General features: G+C 40.3%; 1 protein-coding gene across 8 annotated transcripts in view; it reads left to right on the top strand.

Moving 5' to 3' along the window:
* Positions 1–22,676, top strand: part of LOC103232380 (ras-related protein Rab-40A-like) — a 186,544-nt gene that overhangs the window by 53,556 nt on the left and 110,312 nt on the right. For all 8 annotated transcript variants that reach the window (XR_012091932.1, XR_012091927.1, XR_012091929.1 and 5 more), the window contains exon 4: positions 2,417–2,527. The gene's annotated coding sequence lies outside the window, so the exon portion shown is untranslated. The remainder of the gene's footprint in view (positions 1–2,416; positions 2,528–22,676) is intronic.

Here is a 22,676-nt window from a genome sequence, read left to right as displayed (position 1 = left end):
TTTACATTCACTTCTAATTTTACCATTAAGTATTCTTTTCGTCTGCATTCTTTTAGTTTACATTGTAGTTTTTTATCAGGCTTTCTGAATTGAATGTTTAACTCATTTATTTTCATTTTTATTGATATCGGTATTTAATGCTTTAAAATAGTCTCTGATAGCTACTCTAGCTAAATTCATACATGCTCTGTTTTCATTATGATTATATGCACCAAATTCTGCAATTTTAATCTATTTCCATTTGGGCGCAAGTTTTGTTTAACAGCCTCAGATAGAATCAGTTTTCATGAATGATCCATGTTTATATGAAAAGTAGGTGTGTTACCTAATATTAGGCTTCACAGTTTAGAATAAGTGTATCTGTAAGATCTACTCTTGGAATTATGTTGCTTAAGTCTTCTCTACAATTACTAAATTTTTCTCCACCTGAACGTTTTTGGATAACAGGAAATGTAGAATCATCTATTATTAAATGGTGTGCTTCTTCCTACTTCTCTTTGCACTACTGTAGTTTTTTGTTCTATCAATATTTTTACCACATGACTGCATATGTAAGTATTAATAGCTCCCATCTTCCTTGTGAATTGTAGCCTTTGGCTTTATCAACTGTGATTTTTTGTCTCTTTAAATCCATTTTGGTCTCAGTTTTTTTCTCTTAATTATCAAGATTGTAACCCTTACTTTCTTTATATTGTCAACTGCCTAGTGTATATTTATCCTTACATTCTTAACCTATATGAATACATTTGTTTTACATGTATCACTGGGAAAAGCATAGCTTTGGATTTTGCTTCAATAGGCAATCTGAAATACTTTTCTTTTAATAGATGAGTTAAGCCAATTTACTGTTATTGATATGATTGCTCATTTGTGTTCAATTCTGTTGTATTGCTTTTAAACACAAATTGTATAGTCTTTCACTAGTTCATATGTTTATTTGCTATCTATATTTATTTAGGATTTAGAATGGTTAATACATAATATCCTTGATATGGAAGAAGTCTTAATAATGAGGAGAGAAATCATCAAAAGATATGAACAGATAATTCACATAAAATGCAATATACATAGTCACTAAACTTTCAAAAATATACCAAATTACAATAATTCTGCCTGCCATGGGTTGCCAGTGTGCACTAGAGGTATCTCATGTTTTATCTTATGGATGCCGCAGAGTAGAGGATTTTACTGTCATCTTTTACACTTATCAATTTTATTCTGATAGAATTAGAGCCATTCTGTATGTAAATTTATACGCTAGGTTTTAAGTGAGGAATTTTTTTTGCTCCATGCAAACATGGCTGTGGAGAAGTTTGACAATGGTAGTATGATAGTGCCCCCTCGTGACTGAAGCCTGAACTGCAGCTTGAACATCACAGTAGGAAAGTGGGAGGGAGGAGTTGTGGCCCAAGCCCGCTCTACAGAGTTTTCTAGAAGTCTGAGTGGAAAATTGGGCATTCCCAGTGTGTAGGAATACCGACAGCCTCCATTTAAAAAATGAAGCCTTTTACTATGTGGAAGAGAAAACTATGTCAGAATAATAAATATATTTTTTCAATGCTTTGAGACATATGGATAAATAGCTGGAGAACTGGGTAAGCTAAAATGGATGCCGATCTTTTATCATCTTCGTAACCCAAGTTTGCCCTTATTATAACCATTTTTTCATGGGAGTATATTTTAAAATACTTAAACACAAAATCTCATTTTTTTTTTTTTTTGGACTGTGTATTTCATTGTGTGGATGCCCTCAAATTTATTTCACTAGTATTACAGCAATGAAAATTTAGTTCCCTTACCATTTCTATGACCAAAAATAATGTACTTAACGCCATGCTCACGTATATGCAAATACGTTTGTAAGCATTTATTTATACTAAGTTCCTGAGTCATTTTAAAGCCCTTTGAACGATAACATTTTATATTAATAATGAATTCAAAATACTATTACTAATTTATATGACCTGTATCACAGTGTGAAAGTACCTGTTTCTGCACACATTAGAAATAATGAGAATGATTAATTTGGTGCACAAGAAGTCATGTCTCATCATTACTTTCATTATAACTCGTTTTCGTTGCCTTCTGGAATTCCATCCTATGGATGTGACATAATCAATTTTCACAACCTCATGTTATATTATCTACACTGTGTGGATGGCATCTTTTCAGAGTCTGTGCACTGCTGAAGGGCACAGTTACGGGCACAGTTCCTGTGGCTATTTGCACTAGTGAGTTGAATGTGTCTTCCTTGAGTCCAGCAAGCTGTCTTAGGAGAAATACAACACAACATGATAAATGTCTCAGTTTGTGTGAGAGAGTGTGTGTGTGTGTATGTGTGTGTGTGCTGACAACCACATTTCCCTCTGCCCCTTCATGGGTTTGTGTCTCATTTGGTCTCTCTTCCCAAATTCAGGCCCAGAAGTGACAAAAGAGAATTATCAGGATGGCAGTCCTTATAACCAGATGCTTATGAACATTCTTCACTACATTCTGAAGATGAATTTCTACAAGGGAAATTGTTTATGTAAGTGGTGTGTACCCTTTGATATGTATTGACATAGTGGCACACATAGAGTTGTGCCATTTAGACTCCCCAAGGGGAGGCATGTGAGGTCAGCCACAGAGGAGTGAAGAAATTAGTTAATGCTGACATCCTATCACATAGGATGGGTTCTGGACTCTGTCATGGACCCGCTCTCAAGCCATTGCCATAATTGGAAGACGTGGAAGTGATCAGATGCAATCAAATTTTGCACACAAGCACAACCTGATGTAGCAATGAGGGGAAGGGGGAAGAGGAATGATCATTGCTTAGAGTTACACAGGACAGAGGCAGCAGGGGTAGGACACAGGCACTCTTTTATATGCATTCTTTTTTTTTTTTTTTTTTTTTTTTTTTTTTTTTTTTTTTTTTTTTTTTTTGCGACAGAGTCTCACTCTGTTGCCAGGCTGGAGTGCAGTGGTGTGATCTCGGCTCACTGCAACCTCCACCTCCTGGGTTCAAGCGATTCTCCTACCTCAGCCTCCCGAGTAGCTGGGACTGCAGGCATGCACCACCACGCCCAGCTAATTTTTTGTATTTTTAGTAGAGACGAGGTTTTACCATGTTGACCAGGATGGTCTCGATCTTTTCAGCTCGTAATCCGCCTGCCTTGGCCTCCCAAAATGCTGGGATTACAGGCGTGAACCATCCTGCCCGGCCCTATATGCATTAATTTTTATATGAAACATATGCATCAATTCTTTTGTATGAAAACGTTTGGTCATTACTGTGGTACAACAGAAGACCAGGTCAGTATCATATTTTTTTTCACATTTACACAGATTTTTATTTTGTTTTAGACATTGTCTTACACGCAATAGACATTCAATATTTGTTGAAATTAATGAAAGAAAAGAACATGAAAAGGGGCTGAGAAGATAATAATCTGCTTTTTAATTTATAGACAGCAATTAGGTCAAACAGTTATAATAATGATGACAAAGAACAATATCTGAGGTACACTCAAAATCTTTTGAGGGTTATTTGCCACTTTTCCTGGCTATTTCTACACCTTTTGATCTCTAGTGAATGTTTCTATTTACAACTACATATTTTGTAAGTTTCGCCTACTGTATTTCAATCAACACTAAAAAATGAGGAGAGTCTTTTTGGTTCAAATGTGGTTTTTAGTTAATTATGTGATGTGTATATGATTTTTGTTACCTTTTCTGTTTAGATATCAGGAGAATCGAAAATATGTTGATGGTGGAATTGTGGTATGACATTTTTACTGACTACTACTCTGTAAAAGTTTTGTCTGTGAGCTCTATGGGTTGTTCCTGGCTTTTGAAAATTTACTTTAAGGAAGTGTTTTTGGAAATGGATTATAATTATACTAGTATGCAATCTTATGTATTTGCAACTGTCTAAAATGTTATGATACTTTCCTTCCTCCCTGTAATCTGGCATTCATCCATTCAAGACATTTTAATTGAACTCTTACAATGTTCTTAATACTGTGATAAGCCCTGAAGGTAAACTGTGGCTAAAAATGTTGCAGGATAAAATACAGGATTCCCAGTTAAATTTGAATTTTAGATAAACAACATTCTTATACTAAAAATTATTCTATGTTTATCTGAAATTCAAATTTAGCTGAGTGTCCTGTAGTTTTTTATTTTATTTGTTTACTTGTTTGTCTGTTATAAATATGGCAGCCCTAGTAAAAATAAATATAGCCCCTGATTTATTCTAATTTACTCTTCAGTTGGCAAGGAAGGCACTAATCAAATAATCCTGCAGATTAATGAAAAATTGCAACTGAGATAAGTATGAACAAGAATAAATTCAAAGCTGAAGAAGAAGAATATAATTGGAAGAGAAACCTTGTCAGAAAGGGGACTTCAAAGAAGACTTCTCTGTGGAAATGTCAATGGACCCACAATACAGTGGGGAAGGAAAGAGATGCTCTGTCACTTTCTTTTATTTTTTTTTCTTCTTCTTTTTTCTTTTTTTTATTATTATTATACTTTAAGTTCTAGAGTACATGTGCATAACGTGCAGGTTTGTTACATATGTGTACTTGTGCCACGTTGGTGTGCTGCACCCATCAACTCGTCAGCACCCATCAACTCATCCTTTACATCAGGTATAACTCCCAAAGCAATCCTTCCCCTCTCCCCCCTCCCCATAATAGACCCTGGTGTGTGATGTTCCCCTTCCTGAGTCCAAGTGATCTCATTGTTCAGTTCCCACCTATGAGTGAGAAGATGCGGTGTTTGGTTTTCTGTTCTTGCAATAGTTTGCTGAGAATGATGGTTTCCAGCTGCATCCATGTCCGTACAAAGGGCACAAACTCATCCTTTTTTCACTTTCTTTTAAATGACAGTTTTATATTCAACTTTAATAGTATAAGCAGTAGAAAGCCTGGCTGCTCACAGAGATGCAGAAAACACTCAAAGCCTTGTTTCAGGACCCACCCACTGTCTTTCCCATTTGACATCTGACTCATAATGAAGCCAGAGGCTGCAAGTTTTAGACTTATGCAAAGGTGGTGCGTTTCAATATTCAATTCCAATTAATATGGATATTTTCTGGGGTCAGAGAAGGAAAGGTTATTTGTCCCATCAGGCCACTGGCCTTTGCTCCTACCAGAAGTGAGAGGAACCATGCCTGTTTTTAAATAGCAGCACAGGCTGCTGGGAAAGACACAAATGTATCTACTCACCTGGGAGCTGTCAGACAGGAATGTTGCAAGTGTCTACACCCTGCAGTGCCTCTGGCAGGATTAGGACTCTCAAACTTTCCCAGTGTCCCAGCTTGTGATTCCTTCTTGCTTTCCAAGTTTCCATATGCATGCAATATTTAAAAATGGTCTTGGACAGTTTGTATTAATTACTCAGATTTTGAATATGCCCATTGTTTACCATCATTATAATAACAGTCCTACCTCAGGTTTATATGTTTATTCCCATATATTTGGGTTCCTTTAATTGTCGTATGTATCTTTATGATGTCTGCAAAATAAAAGGGCAATGAGTGTTATTATACCAATTTTTATGGATGCAGGAACCTGAGCATAGTCTCTCCACGTAAGTTGCTGAAGTCATTTTTCTAATACAATCCACAACCGGATTGACTGCTTACCTAGACTCTTAGCTTTGTTTGGAGCTGTATCAAGCTAGTTAGAAGTGCAAAGTCCAAATTTATTGACTGGGGAAAAAAAAAAAACCTTGAAAAGACAGTACTAAATATAAATAAATAAGTCACAAAATATGCAGCCAATTAGATTAAACTCATCAAAAATAAAGTGACACCTGCTTTTTCTTGCTTCCATTTGCTTGATAAATATTCCTCCTTCCCTTTATTTCAAGCCTATGTGTGCCTTTGCACATGAGATGGGTCTCCTGAATACAATACACCAATGGGTCTTGACTCTTTATCAATTTTCCAGTCTGTGTATTTTCATTGAGACATTTAGCCTATTTACATTTAAGGTTAATATTGTTATGTGTGGATTTGATCCTGTCATTATGATGTTAGCTGGTTATTTTGCCCGTTAGTTGATGCAGTTTCTTCCTAGCATTGATGGTTTTTACAGTTTGGCATGTTTTTGCAGTGGCTGGTACCGCTTGTTCCTTTCCACTCCTGAAGTGCTTCCTTCAGGAGCTCTTGTAAGGCAGGCCTGTGGTGACAGAATCTCTCAGCATTTGCTTGTCTGTAAAGGATTTTATTTCTCCTTCGCTTATGAAGCTCAGTTTGACTGGATATGAAATTCTAGATTGAAAATTCTTTCTTTAAGAATGTTGAATATTGGCCCCCACTCTCTTCTGACTTGTAGGGTTTCTGCAGAGAGATCCGCTGTTAGACTGATGGGCTTCCCTTTGTGGGTAACCCGACCTTTCTCTTTGGCTGCCCTTAACATTTTTTCCTTCATTTCAATCTTGGTGAATCTGACGATTATGTGTCTTGGGGTTGCTCTTCTTGGAGTATCTTTGTGGTGTTCTCTGTATTTCCTGAATTTGAATGTTGGCCTGTCTTGCTAGGTTAGGGAAGTTCTCCTGGATAATATCCTGAAGAGTGTTTTCCAGCTTGGTTCCATTCTCCCCATCACTTCCAGGTATATCAGTCAAACATAGGTTTGGTCTTTTCACATATTCCAATATTTCTTGGAGGCTTTGTTCGTTCCTTTTCATTCTTTTTTCTCTAATCCTGTCTTCATGCTTTATTTCATTAAGTTGATCTTCAATCTCTGATATCCTTTCTTCCGCTTGATCAGTTCAGCTGTTGATACTTGCATATGCTTCATGAAGTGCTCATGATGTGTTTCTCAGCTCCATCAGGTCATTTATGTTCTTCTCTAAACTGTTTATTCTAGTTAGCAATTCCTCTAACCTTTTAAAAAGGTTCTTAGCTTCCTTGCATTGGGTTAGAACATGCTCCTTTAGCTCAGAGGAGTTTGTTCTTACCCACCTTCTGAAGCCTACTTCTGTCAATTTGTCAAACTAATTCTCCATCCAGTTTTGTTCCCTTGCTAGTGAGGAGTTGTGATCCTTTGGAGGAGAAGAGGCCTTCTGGTTTTTGCAATTTTCAGCCTTTTTGTGCAGGTTTCTCCCCATCTTCATGGATTTATCTACCTTTGGTCTTTGATGTTGGTGACCTTTGGATGGGGTTTTGGTGTGGACATTCTTTTTGTTAATGTTGATACTATTCCTTTCTGTTTGTTAGTTTTCCTTCTAACAGGCCCCTCTGCTGCAGGTCTGCTGGAGTTTGCTGGCAGTTCACTCCAGACCCCGTTTGCCTGGGTATCACCAGTGGAGGCTGCAGAACAGCAAAGACTGCAGCCTGTTCCTTCCTCTGGAAGCTTCATCCCAGAGAGGCACCCGTCAGATGCTAGCCGGAGTTCTCCTATATGAAGTGTCTGTCGACTCCTGCTGGGAGGTGTCTCCCAGTCAGGACTCATGGGGGTCAGAGGGACCCACTTGAGGAGGCAGTGTGTCTCTTAGCAGAGCTCGAGTGTTGTGCTGGGAGATCTGCTACTCTTTTCAGAGCTAGCAGGCAGGAACGTTTAAGTCGGCTGAAGCTGCACCCACAGCCACCCCTTCCCTGAGGTGCTCTGTCCCAGGGAGATGGGAGTTTTATCTATAAACCCCTGACTGGGGCTGGTGACTTTTTTTCAGAGATGCCCTGCCCTGAGAGGAGGAATCTAGAGAGGCAATCTGGCTACAGTGGCTTTGCCAAGCTGTGGTGGGCTCTGCCCAGTTCGAACTTTCCTGTGTCTTTGTTTATGCTGTGAGGGGAAAACCACCTACTCAAGCCTCAGTAATGGTGGACGCCCCTCCCCCCACCAAGCTGGAGCATCCCAAGTGGACTTCAGACTGCTATGCTGGCAGCAAGAATTTTAAGCCAGTGGATCTTAGCAGCAAAAATTTTAAGCCAGTGGATCTTAGTTTGCTGGGCTCCGTGGAGGTGGGATCCACTGAGCTAGACCACTTGGCTCCCTGGCTTCAGCCCCCTTCCAGGGGAGTGAACAGTTCTGTCTTGCTGGCATACTCCATAAAAATTGTAGTACCATATTTTTAAACAGCTTTCTTGCAATATACTTTACAGACAATGAAATTTACCCATTTTCAGGGTAAAATTTGATGAATTTTAGTAAATGTGTAGAGTTGTGCTACCATCACCATAATTAAGCTTTTAACATTTCCATTACCTCAAAAAGTCCTGTCATGCTTGAATACAGTTAATTCCTGCTTCAGCCTTGGCAATCACAAATGTTTTCTGTGTCTATGTATTTGCCTGTTTACATGCTTTATATAAATGGAATCATACAATATTTGGTCTTTATTGTTTGGCTTCCTTCACCTGGTTATGATATATACTCAAGGTTCATCCATGGTGTAGCCTGCATCATAATGTCATTCTTTCTAATGGCTGAAAAATCTTGTATGAATAGACTACATTTTTTATCCATTTATCTGTTGATAATCATTGGATTATTTCTAGTTGTTGGCTAATATGAATGACAATTCGACATACATTTGTGTACAAGTTTTCAGGTAGACTTATGTTTTCATTTCTCTTGAGTATGTACCTAAGAGTGGAATTGCTGGTAACTCCCTGCTTATCCATTTGAGGAACTTCCAGGTGACTTTCATGACCCTGAGAGTCATGAGGAGTACAGGCTTAGCCAGTTGTTCTTATTGTGATTAGACCAGGACTATGTGTTTCGAGAAAGAATACCATTGAGTTGAAGTGCCCTTCTTGTCACACTATATCTAGTAGTCAAGAGGCCTACTTAATGTCACTGGTGATGTTAATTAATTAAGGTGGGGTTTGTCAAGTTTCTCTAGTGTATAGTAACTATTTTCCATGTGACTAGAGAGCATTTGGGAGAAGGAAAACACTCCCACATTTCTAATTTCACCGTGAGTCAGTGTCATTTCTATGTGGTGGAATGAGCGCCCTGATGGTGCTGGGGAAGGGAAGAAGGGGATTCCACCACTTCTATTCAACTGAATCATGGACCCCGTGAATGGAGTTTGGGGTAAGGGAATGAAGTCACCACACACCACACTTCTTCCTGTTTCGTGGGTTTTCCTGTCCCCTTATATTACCCGCCATCTGCATGAGAAAAGTGTGTTTCCTTTGCAGTCCCAAGGGGCTTGATGAAAGCCTCATACTCTCTGCTGTTCAGGACACTGGAGCAAGAGAGACCAGAGACCTCTCTGCATTATTGGTGCCAGACCCAAACCAGTAACTGTGAGATGTTCTGGTCTCAGGGTTAAGTCACTTACCCTGCTAGCCTCCCTTGGAGAGTGCATATTTCTGTTAATGTGGGAGCTTCATTACTGTGTGGTAGAGTGATGGTGAGGCACACAGAAGTAGGAAGAGATGGAGCACCTGGTGGGTGAGCCAACACCCAGGACTAGTGCTGCATGATCCACCCTTCTCATGGTCTAGATCTTCCCATCATTCTGTCCTCTCTCAGGGTACCTTGGATACCTGTGTACATCCCATACTGTCACACAGAGCGGGAGACAAATGAGGTGGGGAAGGGAGCAAAGACAGAGAGAGGTAGAGGTGATCCCTGGAGGGCCTGCTGTTTTCTGTTCTCTTCGTTGTTATTTCTTGTTCCACATGAGGTTATGTTTCTTTATTTCACCCCACAGTTAACCTCAGAGACCTGGTAATCCATATGACCCCACAGCTATGCCTCATAGCCCAAAGGGCAGGATTTCATCTCCACCATCCTCTTCCTCAATGTGAAGGGCTGTTGAGTGAGTACCCTTAGGGAACAATACTGGGGAAGTATACAATTATCATCTTCCAAATAAGAAGCTGCTGGTTCCATTGCGTGGGAGGGTAAGAGATAGAATCTCATTGCCATTCTGCCACTTATCTGGAGAGGGTCTTAGTCTCTGTGAACCAGAGCTTGATCATCTGTGAGATGGGACTCACCATACTTTCTTCACACTGCTGTCCTGATGGGTAAATGGAATAAACCATATATTTTTATACCACTATCTTAGTCCATTTAGTGTTGCTATAAAGGAATATCTGAGGCTGCATAACTTATAAAGAAAAACTTTATGTGGCTAACAATTCTGATGGTTGGAAAGTTCAAGATTGGGCATCTGCTTGTGATGAGGGCCTCAGGAAGCTTTCACTCATGATGGAAGGCCATGGGGAGCTAACTTGTGCAGAGATCACATGGCCAGAGAGGGAGAAGAGAGATGGGAGGTACTAGACTGTTTTAAACAACCAGCTCTTGTGGTAACTAATAGAGCAAGGACTCACTCATCACAGCAAGGATGGCACCAAGACTTTCATGAGGGATCCACCCCCCTGACCCAAACACCTCCTGTTAGGTCCCACCTCCAACATTGGGGATCAAATTTCAACATGAGGTTTAGAGGAGTCAAACATCCAAATCATAGCAAACACTTATTGAAATTATTTCTTCTGAAAATGATGTTTCTGAGATGTCTTTAATAAGGTGACTTTGGGGCTATTTTGATATTTTGGCCACGCTGCCATGACCATTCTTGCACACATGCCAGGGACTCTCTGCAGTGCAGACTTAAGAGTTGATGGGGCCATGCTTGCTTCTCTCATATATGTTCCCCAGTGTCTCTGCAAAGACAGTCCACCATTTTGTTCTCCTGCTTCAGTGTATGTCGTTCTTATGACTCCACAATTTCCATTTAAACAGGACATAGCATAAACACAAACTCACTCATCAGGTTTTCTCATCAGACTCTAGGACTATTCAAGGACATATTCTAAGGCATAAAGTGGGACTGTTATGTTTGCATTTAGAAATGCACGTGTGAAATATGCCATTTATATGGAAATAGGTGGAGAAAAATGAAAAGTATTTTAACATTACAGTGATAGGATATTACATTAGCAAATATTAATAACATTGGGAAACCCATTACTGCACAAATCTAGAGAAACAGGTGCTTTCATCTTGCAGTTGGTTGGGATATTCATTAGTAAAGAGATTTTAACTTTCAACTAGACAGTATATGCTAAAAATAGTCATGCTCTTTGACAAAGAATAACCATTTGTGGAAATGTATCCTCCAGATACAGCATGGCAGATCATTATCACACATGTGTCCCCACTGCTGAGGGCTGAGCTGACCATTTCCCTAGCTGGTTTACTACCTTCAGCCCCACCCCTCTTCCCGACCCTGAGCTATCCATCCTTCCAACCAAACAGGAGAATCTGTCTCATGGATGGATGCCCAGCCTCGATGAACTATATACAGAGCTTCTCCCAACATTGATAGGAAGCAGTGCTCAGGTCCCTACTCCCAGAGGGACCTGTAGACCTCTGACCTCATCCCTGTCCAGGAGAAACCTCTCTTCTCCCTTCTCTGTGTCTTCAGAACCCTTCCCCTCTCTGCCAGGTACAAGCAGCCCAATCCTTTCCTTAAGTTTAAATTTTCATGCAGGATGAAGCAAACACTGGCTTCAGACAGCTTCTGCTTCCAGCCCTGCTATAAACCTTTCCTGAGACAGGGAAGGAGGCCCAAGCCTGGTTTTCTGCTAGAAATGCAGGAAGGGTAAACACAAGGAGAACAGAGATTAAACTCCTTAACAGTATATGTCCTCATGCTAAAGCTCTGCCACCAGCAACTCAAGGTGCCCAAGCTGGCAGGTTCTGGCAGTGGGCCTGGCTCTGGCAGTGGGCGTGCTGAGCAACATTTTTTGCCATCCAGCTCTGTGGTAAGAAGCATGTGCTTTGTAGTCGCAGACATCCATGAAGAAGAGAGGATACTGGTACCTCAGTAGCAGGGCTGTCATGAGATCAAATCCAGACACTAACATAAAGGACCTGGAGCTAGGCCCCTCTAAACACTCTGTTCCGTAAATAGAAGCTATCTCATATATTAATTTGACCTGCCCCCACGTCCAGGGCTTCTTAACTAGGATGCACATCAGAGTCACCTTGATGAGCCTTTTCTAAACCCTCAGCTGAAACTCCCGTGTTGGTAGAAATAGGACTTCTTCACAAAGGCCATTCAAGTCATTAAGCTGTAATAATATGGGCCTCAGAAAGTGTATACATCAATGCTGCGCCAATAGTGTATATGAAAGTCTGTCCCCTTTATTTCACCAGCACTAAGTATTACCGGCTTTTTTCCTTTTTTTCAGTCTTACCTGCTCATTTTCCTTAGACTTGACTCATTGGAAATGTCATGTCAGAAGGTCAATAAAACTTACACATCCAAAGGCTGCACCCATAGGGTTGCCAGATTTTGCAAATAAAAATATGAGATGCCCAGTTGAATTCAAATAAAATAATATTGCATGCCACATCCAGAGTCACATATCCAATACAGTATGTGTATATATGTATGTATCTATTTATCTAAATAGAGGGTTTGGGGAGAGACTGATGTATTTTCAGGAATTGGCTAGCATGATTATGGTAGCTGGAAGTCGCAAATTTGCAGGATGTGTTTGCAGACTGCAGACCAGTGAAGAACCAATGTTGCAGTTTAATTCCAAATGCCATCTTCGAGCACACTTCCCTTTGCTTCAGGGGATGTCAGTCTTTTTTTTTTTTCTATGCAGATTTCCAGTTGATTAAATGAAGCCTACCCACAGTATAGATGGTAATCTGCTTTATACAATATCCAGAAATTTAAATTTTAATCTCATTCAAAAACACCCTCAAAGAAACATCCAGAATAATGCTTGATGAGCTGTGTACTTTAGCCCAGCCAAGTTGGCATATAAATATAACCGTCACACACTAAAATATTATTCATTATTTATCTGGAATCAAATTTAACTGAGTGTCTTCTATTTTCTCTGGCTACCCTACCCATGGAGGACTCTGTGTCAAACCAAGGTGTTCCAGGCAAAACGCCAGCTGAGCTCCCAGAAGTTACCAGTACCAGTCATCATCCATGTGAGTGAGCCTCTTGGATGTCCCAGATATGTGGAGCATCCAGATGACTGCATCCCCAGGTGACAGATACTCCATGAAGCAGAAAACACCCAGCTCAGCCCAGTCAACACACAGACTCCTGAGTGATAATAAATGGCTATTTTGGGGGTTAGTGGTTAAGGAGAAATATATATGCAAAACATTAGGGTTTTGGTGAGCTTTCCCTCTTTTTCTGTGATCTGTTACTGAATAAGAAAGGGCTGGTGGAACTTAGTTATAATTTTGACTATAATCTGAGTGTTGGTTTATATGTGGATAGAGGTTTGTCATTGATAAATGGATAGAGATGTCCATTGATAGGACATGTCATTGATTCCTACTTGAAGAGATTTCCAATGGAAATTTTCACAATGTGTAATTTTTCCACTACCATTGGAATTTGGAGCATAATACCGTAAGATGAGCCTCTACTACAGTCATGTAAATTAAGGTGCTGAGAGTGTGTTGCTACAAACCACTTCATAAGAAAAACCTCAGAGGTTGGCTTAGTGAGTTATGATTCCAAACAAGGGATATTTCTTCACATTTCTCCTGCTACAGGGATAGCCCTTGGCAAGAAAGTCACTTTTCTTGAACATACATGGACAGGGCTCCTTCAGGAGACAACAGGTCATTATGCATTGCAATCCTTGGCATTTGTGACTCCCAATGCAGCACTGCTAGGTGGACACTGTCGATTCTGCAGCTCTTTCATAGCCCATGTGACAGCAAATCTAAGTCATATTCTCCAATATCACCTTTATAAGAAATAAAGCTCATGTAGTTTTAAAATTACGTATCTTGGTTTAGTGCTAAGACTTGGAGCAGTGGAGTACTTGGTGGGAGCTGAGAGGCCCTTAAAGATTCAAGCATTGTAGGCTGGGCGCAGTGGCTCATGCCCGTAATCCCCGCACTTTGGGAGGTTGAGGCAGGCGGATCACGAGGTCAAGAGATCGAGACCATCCTGGCCAACATAGTGAAACCGTGTCTCTACTAAAAATACAAAAATTAGCTGGGCATGGTGGCACATGCCTGTGATCCCAACTACTTGGGAAGCTGAGGCAGGAGAATTGCTTGAACCCAGGAGGTGGAGGTTGCAGTGCACCAAGATTACGCCAGTGCATACCAGCCTGATGAAAGAGTGAGACTCCATCTCAAGAAAAATTTTAAAAAATATATTCGAGCATTGTAAAGCAAGACCATAGGAATAGTTGGGGAGCCAGCGAGACACAGAAAGAACAGAACTGTGGGCCTCTTGTAAGATCCCTCCTGTTGGCAGAGCAGAGTGAGTGTCTCTGAAAGGCAGCTTACTCCGAAGAGTTTTGAAGGAAGGACTCCAGCTGAGCAGCATGTTTCTCCTCCCAAAGGAGTGTGCAGAGAGGCTAGAAATGTTTTGGTTGTGAATGTCCATTCACATGGAATAAAATACTGGGATGGGGGGAAAAGACTTTGTCAAGATAAACCATCGTATGATTGAATTGATTAGGTTTTTGCCTACTAAATGACTATATTATTCTAAGCCTGCTTCCCTGAAATAACTTAGAGATAGCTTAAACGACATATTTTGGTGTCGCTAGTTTGTTTAGTCATATGATTATAAACAGTCTCTCAGTTTTCTGCCACAGATGCCTAACTGCCTAGCATGGTGTATGAGTTGTACATGTTCCCTCCCTCAGGGCTAGCTCATCGTCTAGAGCCTTAGGATACCTCCCTGGCTCTCTATGTAGTGATAATATTCCCTCAAGGTCAGTTTTAAAGCAAACAAAATTCCCAACAACACGGACTTCTGTCCTTTATCAAATGAGGGCAGAGTTCCACCAATTGCCTGGGTCCCTGTCTAGTTCCTTTTATTGGTAAGCTTTCTCAGGTGGTAGTCTGAAGAGAGAAGGTTTTTTGCTTTCCCAGAAAGGCAAGAGGACACAGGGCACTATGGAGGCAGCATTTCCGGTGTGGAGGACAAGCCTATACATCTCGGTTGCCATAGAAACCAGACATCATAAGGGTGACTGTAACGACTTTTCAATGGAGACTTACATGGCCTGGTGAAAAAAGCAGGGTTGCCTTCAGGTGTTTGAGACTCAGCTGAAGATGTAGGACTGAACTGCCCCGGGGTGTGGAAAGACAAGGGATTCCAACCAAGTCTCCTTGTTCTTGCTTTGGGACTCGGTGCCCTGGCTCTCTGGTGAGAAAGAGAGGTGGGTCCCTCCTGGCCCCAGGGAGTGTGATGTCCTGTTCCAGGGTGTCTCAGGGCTACTTCCCACGTAAAGGAGGGGCGTGGGAGGATGATACAGGCAAAGACTGAACTTAGTGTCCCATTCTGTATAATGGGGATAATTACGCTCACCCACAGAATTTCTGGAACTTACCATGATAAAGCAAGTACAAGACCATAGCCCTGTGGTTATTGTGGGATCAGGAATGTTTACATGAATTCAGGCCTCTTTTTATTCCTTTTCAGATTTGTTGTTAGGGGATAGATAAGGAAAGAAGAAAAAGGCCCTGGTGAGAAACCCGTTGTACCTTCTGGATATGATCACTACCCAATTTTATCAGTGTCATTGGTCACTAACCCAGTGCCTAGTATGGTGCCAGGCACAGAGTTACTCCAAGAATATACAATAATGGCTGGATTCTCTTTCTCCCTGTGCAACTCTTCATGCCTGTGTCTGAACTTATATTAAGGGTCTGAAGGAGGTTCGTTCTCAGGATCTGAGATGTAATGGGTGCTGAAGCTTCTACTCAGGATTTGAAGGGCAGCTGTCCTCAGGAGACCCCTGGCACTTCCCTCCCTAGTAGGATATGATGCCTGATTCTAGTGAGTTCATAGATCTGAACAAAACCGTGTTGTGGAATAGCTCCTGTGAGGTTCACAACATAGCCCAGAAGATGAGAAACTACTTTTTGTAGTAACCTTGATTCCCATCTGAGAGATGCCTTACTTTATCATAAAGCAATGAATTGTTCACTTGAGGAGGGAACTTGATGTGTAACATGTATTTGCAACAAATTTACATACCTTTTCTGCCTGTATGAATAGTTGTCAGTGATGCCCATGAATTTATCTGATGGATGTTGAACTATGCAGTTAGAAGGTTAGAAGATCTTCCTAGCAATTTGTGATTATAGTATGCATTCTTCCATGGTTTCTACATTTTTGTCTGTTCTATAATGAAATTTTCTAAGAAGCCAGAAATTAAGTGCTACCTAAAAATATCAAAATGTCAGGTACAAGAATTTAGCATTTTCAAAATTAATAATTGCAATGTAGTTTGCCCTATTATAATGATACCCAGCTATGTCCACTAAGATAACTAGATTGTTCTAAATACCATTATTATTTCCCAGGACATCACAATTTCAGTTCTTTAGTAGCTGGCCTACCTACCCTTCCCACTGTCTTGCCCCCAGGTAAACACAGCATGCCTGTCACTATACATTACTTTACATGTCCAGAAATATATTTAAATGGAATCATAGAGGTGGTTTCTTTTTTTTTTTTTTTTTTTTTTGATCAACACCTGGGTTTTTTTATTCACTCTACTTATTTTTATATTTATCCATTTTATTACATTTATCCATTGATATACTTCATTTGATTGCTAAATGCTATTGCAGTATACAACCACACTAAACATTTTATCATCCATCCATTTGTCGATGGACATTTTGGCTGTTTCTCATTTGGGGCTCTTGTAAATAAAGCTGCTATGAACATTTGTGAATAAGTCTTTTTGTGAAAATATGCATTCTCTTTCAAGGGTCAATACTTAGGAGTTCAGTCCCTGTACCATGTGGTAGAGGTAAGATTAACATTGTAAGAAATGGCCAAACTGTTTTCAAAGTGGTTGTACCATTTTTCATTCCAACCAGCAGTGTTTCAGCTGGATATAAGCCCTTTTCTGGATATATCCTATTCTGGATATAAGCCCTTTACCAGATAAATGGTTTCCAAACATTTTCTCCCAAACAAGGACTTGTCAACAGTATCTTTGGAAGAGCAAAGTTTTTAACTTTCAGGAAGTCTAATTTATTGATTTCTTCACTGGAAGCAGGGTTTCAGCTTCCAGAAAATTGCCGGTGATTGGTATGGTCAGTGTTAAATTTTGATCATTCTTCTGGAATGAAATAGTCTCTCACTGTACTTTTCGTTTTCTTTCCCTAATTATTAATGAAGTTGAATATCTTTTCATGTGCTTATTTGACATCTGTATATTTTCTTTAGTGGAGTGTCTTTTCAACTCTTCTGTCCATTTATTTATTGGAGTGTCTGTTTTCTTAAGGAGTTTTGTGAGATTTTCTGTATTCTGGATATAAGCCCTTTACCAGATAAATGGTTTCTATACATTTTCTCCCAAACAAGGGCTTGTCAACAGTATCTTTGGAAGAGCAAAGTTTTTAACTTTCAGGAAGTCTAATTTATTGATTTCTTCACCTACAGATTGTAATTTTGTCTCACTCATGAAGTCTTTACCTTACCCAAAGTCACAAGGATTTTCTCCTGTGTTTTCTGGTAGAAGTCTTACAGTTTTAGGTTTTATATGTATATCTATGATCCACTTTGAGTTGAGTTTACCTTTGTGTATAGTATGATATTTGGATCACTGTTTGTATTTGTGAATATAGATGACCACTTCTCCCAGCACAATTTGTTGAAAAGACTCTCTTTGCTCCACTGAATTGCCTTTGCATCTTTGTCAAAAAAAAAAAAAACAGTTGTCCGTGTAGATTTGGTAGGTTTTGGATTCCTTATTCTGTTCCTTTGATCTGCTTTTCTACCTTGATGCCAATAGCATATTCTTGATTACTGTAGGTTTGTAAAGAGTCTTGAAGTCAGGTAGTGTTTGTTCTCTAACTTTGACCTTTTTTTCAAAGTTGTTTTTATCAGCTAGATCCATTAAATTTTCACATGAATTTTAGAACCAGCCTGTCAATTCCCTTTTTAAAACTTTGGTAAAATTTTTTATTGAGTTTGCGTTAAATTTGTAGATCATATCGGGGAAAATTGATATCTTAACAATACCGAGTCTTCTGATCCACGAACACAGTATGTCCCCCATTTATTTAAGTCTCCTTCAATTTTCTCAGCAATGTTTTGTAATGTTCAGTGTGCAGGTGTTGTACAATTGTGGACAGATTTTTTTATCCATAAATATTTCATACTTTTCGAAGCTACTATAAATGGCATTTTAAAATACAATCCCTAATTATTATATTTTCTTTGAACTACTATATTTTCTCAGCAGCCAAATAATAATAGCTCAAGGTTTTCTTTGGTTGAAAGCACGGACCATTTTCTGATTGTAAAAGTATTTGAAAGATGTCTCACAGATATTCTACAGGGGTCATCTCCAGAAAAAGTAATCATTAAAAGAGCATAGTTCAGTAGCTTTCAACTTTATATGTATGCTTAAAATAAATCTGTTGAAATGCAAGGTTTGCTGTTTTTTGTTGGTGGTGGCGGTGGTTGTGGTGGTGGTGTATTTTTGTTTTTTGTTTTTTTGACAGCATCTTGCTTTGTTGCCCAGGCTAGAGTAAAGTGGTACAATCATAGCTCACGGCAGCCTTAACCTCCTGAGTTCAAGCAATCCTCCCCCCTCAGCCTCTTGAGAAGCTGGGACTCCAGGTGCACACCACCATACCTGACTAACTTATTGTTTACTTTGTAGCGACAGAGTCTCATGTTTCCCAGGCTGATGTCAAACTCCTGGGCACAAGTGACCCTCCCACCTCAGCCTCCCAAAATGTTGAGATTATAGGCATAAGCCACCATGCCTGCCAGGTTTTAATTTTTTACCTGGCCACCCACCCACTCAGTAAATCTACATCAATGAATTCCTGGGATCTGGGATGGTGAGAGAGATCCTTCCTTCCTTCCTTCCTTCTGTCCGTCCTTCCTTCCTTCCGTCCTTCCTGTCTCTCTCTGTTGCCCAGGCTAGAGTGCAGTGGCTTGATCTTGGCTCACTGCAGTCTCAACCTCCCAGTCTCAAACGATCCTCTCACCTCAGCCTGCCAAGTACCTGGAACTACAGGTACATCCCACCACATCCAGTTAATTTTTTGTATTTTTAGTAGAGATGGGGGTTTCACTATATTGCTCAGGCTGGTCTTGAACTCCTGGGCTCAAGAAATTCACCTGCCTTGGTCTCCCAAAGTCCTGGATTACAGGTATGAGCCATTGTGCTTGGCCTCATTATTTATTAATGTACTTATTCATGTTTTTATTTATATCAATATGACTGTGAGATTCCTATTTTTTTTCAAAGGGTTACACTCTGTTACTATCATTCTGTATTTTGATGCTCACATTTTTCCAGAATTGGCCAGTGGAAGGACCTTGAAGTTGGTTTCAGTGTCTGCTTGACACCTCCCTAGAATTCTTTGAGCATGTATTTTGCTCTCTGAGCCTGACTGTACCCCATCTGTGGAAAGGAAGTAATGATGCTCACCTCAGAGCACAGCTTTGAGGATTTGAAGAGAAAATGTCTGAAAATAACAACCTAAAGCTTGTGGCATCTTGTAGGCCATCAGCAAATGTTCTTCATTCTAACATTACCTCCTTCACTATGCCAGTGTGATGTCTTGACATTAATGTAATAGCATGACTACTAGGGCGAATACTTGGAAATGTAACAGAAAGCACAGAGAAGCCCACATTTCTATTATGTGTGAGCTTCATTGTCACTGTTGTGTGTAGCAGGGGGTTGTAGGATGGAGCTGGGGAAGAGGAAAAGTATCATAGCACAGCTTCCAGATAGTGGGAACAGGCCAGACATCATCATCCCATCCCCTGTGTTTCATGTGCTTTCCCATCCTCTTACTTTCCTCTCTATTCCATGTGCTTTCTTATCTTCTTAATCTCCCTTCTAATGCAACATCAGAGAAGGGTGTGGACTCTGCATCCCAGAACCAGGAGCTGATAGAGAAGAACCAAGTGCGATGTGGAGTCTGCTAGACAGGTTGCTGGAGCAAGAGTGAAAAGATCAGGGTTCCATCATTGGGACACTTTAGGTGAGTCACTACCTTCCACCAGCCTCGCCCATACGGCAGGATAACAATTCCCAATCCTCCAGACTACTTGGAATACTCTAGAGTTTAAGTGTGATCCCATGTGAAAAAGCAATCAGTGGTCTTCGGTGAAATGGAAGAACCAGCGCACTTTCAAGTAATTACATTAACAGAGACACTTCAGATGTCCCAGAACTCTGCATGGAGGCATTAAATTAATTATACTTAAATATGAACTGTTTAGGTCTAGAATTTTTCCAAGTATGCTCCATGGGCCACTTCATCAAATTCGTCAAGGGTTGCTTGTTAAAATTGCAGATACTTGGGCCCATCCTAGATCTACAGAATCAAAACCAGGGAGGTGGGGTGAGAAGTGTCTACATTTTGAGTAATTTCTTTAGTTGTTTCTGGTATTCATCAGTGTTTGAAAAGCACTGCTGTGGATTGGCAACAAGGCCCATGAAAATTTGAATCCTTTGATGTCTAATTTCATTGTTGCTCCTGCTACTCAGTTTTAAATATCCGTGTGATCTCTGGTATGTCCAATATGTAACAATTCCTTCAATTCAGTAATACTTATTCAATGATTTATATGTGAAGTTCTGGTCTAGGCACTGGGGAAACATCACAGAAAACAGGCAGGGTCCCAGGAGCTATCATTCTAGTCTGGAAAAACTGACTATAAGCAGGTAAATAAATCAGCAAGCATGTGATTTCATATGAGGATATACTCTTTGATGAAAATAAGCATAACTAAACAAAGTAGAGAAGGATCAATACAAGGATTATTATAGATAGGGTTGTCAGTGTACTCTTTCTCAGGAAGTGATACTTGACCTGAGTCTTGAATGATAGGAAGAAGCCAGGCATGGAGAGTCCATTTTGTCAGTGTCCCTATGTTGTGTGTGGACACCACTGATGCAGGAACAGAGGACAAGCTAGAGTGGCTGGAGCCTAGCAGACAGTATGCAATCTGGTGGGAGATGAAGTTGAAGGGTAGACAGGAACAACATGGGTTAGGCCCTGTAAGGAGTTTGGATAATTGTATTGTGAGTGTCAAGATTAGAGTATGGGAGTGACATGGTCTGATTCTTGTTGTCAGAAGGTGACTCTGGCTGCTGTGTGGAGAATGGACTAGAAAGGAACAAGGTAGGGAGTGAGGATAACCATTGGGAGAATACTGAAGATGTGCAGGTAGATGGGACCAGGGCTGCGACTGTGTGCAGAAGCCAGGGGTGGGGCAGGGAGGGCAGTGTGGACCTCAACAGAGGGTATTTGGAGGTAGGGCAGGCAGGACTTGCAGTGCCTGTGTGGGTAGGGTATGGGGGATAAGGCAGAGTCAAGGAGGACCCCAGGTGTTTTTGTTCAGCAAAATGGAGAAACGATGGTGCTGTTTTCTGAGATCAGTCCTTCCAAGTGCTTTTGAGATAGTCTCAAGTTAATTAGTTAGGTCATCCAAATGTGGTTTAGAAGTGAAAGTTAGTAATTTAAAATATATATCAGTTGATAATTAAGATTCAATTGTAAGACTATAATGCTTTATTTAATTAACATGCAAACTATTAAACTTTTAAAACTTGAAAAATCTCAATATCAAATTCACATTTAATGAGCAGTTATTGTGTTCCTACTATGGGTCTAAGAGTTTGCATGTATTAACTCAAGTAATTCTCAAAGCAGCAACTCATGAGGTAGGGACAGTTGCTTGCCCCAGTTTACAGAAAACGAAATTGAAGTACAGAGTGGTTCTAGAGTGGTCCTTTTTTTTTTTTTTTTTTTTGAGGCAGAGTCTCGCTCTGTTGCCCAGGCTGGAGTGCAGTGGCGCGATCTCGGCTCACTGCAAGCTCCGCCTCCCAGGTTCTCGCCATTCTCCTGCCTCAGCCTCCCAAGTAGCTGGGACCACAGGTGCCCACCACCATGCCCGGCTAATTTTTTGTATTTTTAGTAGAGACGGGGTTTCACTGTGTTAGCCAGGATGGTCTCGATCTCCTGACCTCGTGATCTGCCCGCCTCGGCCTCCCAAAGTGCTGGGATTACAGGCGTGAGCCACTGTGCCTGGCCCAGAGTGGTTCTTTCACTCTCCCAAGGTCACAGAGAGCCAGGTATCCCAATTTCTCTGTAGTATAATTTTTTAAATAATGGGATTCTTGGCTGTTTATCCTTGTAAAACCAAAATACAAAGCAGTATTTGTTTAAAAATGGTTTGTCTTCTTTGGTAGGTATTGCATAATCCCAGTTTACTGATGAGGCATTTGAGCGACTGTAAAGTGAAGCAAAGTATTCAAAGTCACATAGGTTATAGGAAGTAGGGCTTGTCCCTATTCTGTCTCCAGATCCTACACTCCTAACCAGTACAATTATGGAGAAGAAAAAGCCATGTCAGTTTTGACGTGGTTGAACCATGTCAGCCCATGGTGGTTCATGTATGTCTTTGGTTGGAAAGTATCTTTCAGTAGCTTTTGTGCCATGTACCAAGATGGTATCTATTTAAGAAAATGTAAAAAGCTGATAACTGTGAAACCAAAAGAGAAATTATTTCAAAAATATATTAATCGTCATACTTAATATGCATTAGACAACTTGGCTATTCAAATAATTCCTTGGAATTCAAAGATGAATTATCTTCCTTTTTAGGAATTCAGAGTGCTTTTCCAGGTGGAAGTCACTTTGTCCAGTGCTTTAGGTTTCTTTAGTTTGGAGACAGGCCTGGTCGGACCACCATTGATTGGTGATGCA

Source organism: Chlorocebus sabaeus, chromosome X (genome assembly GCF_047675955.1).
Source record: "Chlorocebus sabaeus isolate Y175 chromosome X, mChlSab1.0.hap1, whole genome shotgun sequence".
NCBI classification, from domain to species: Eukaryota; Metazoa; Chordata; class Mammalia; order Primates; family Cercopithecidae; genus Chlorocebus; species Chlorocebus sabaeus.
The sequence above is the reverse complement of the archived record's forward strand: the minus strand, read 5'-3'. Positions and strand labels throughout refer to the sequence as shown.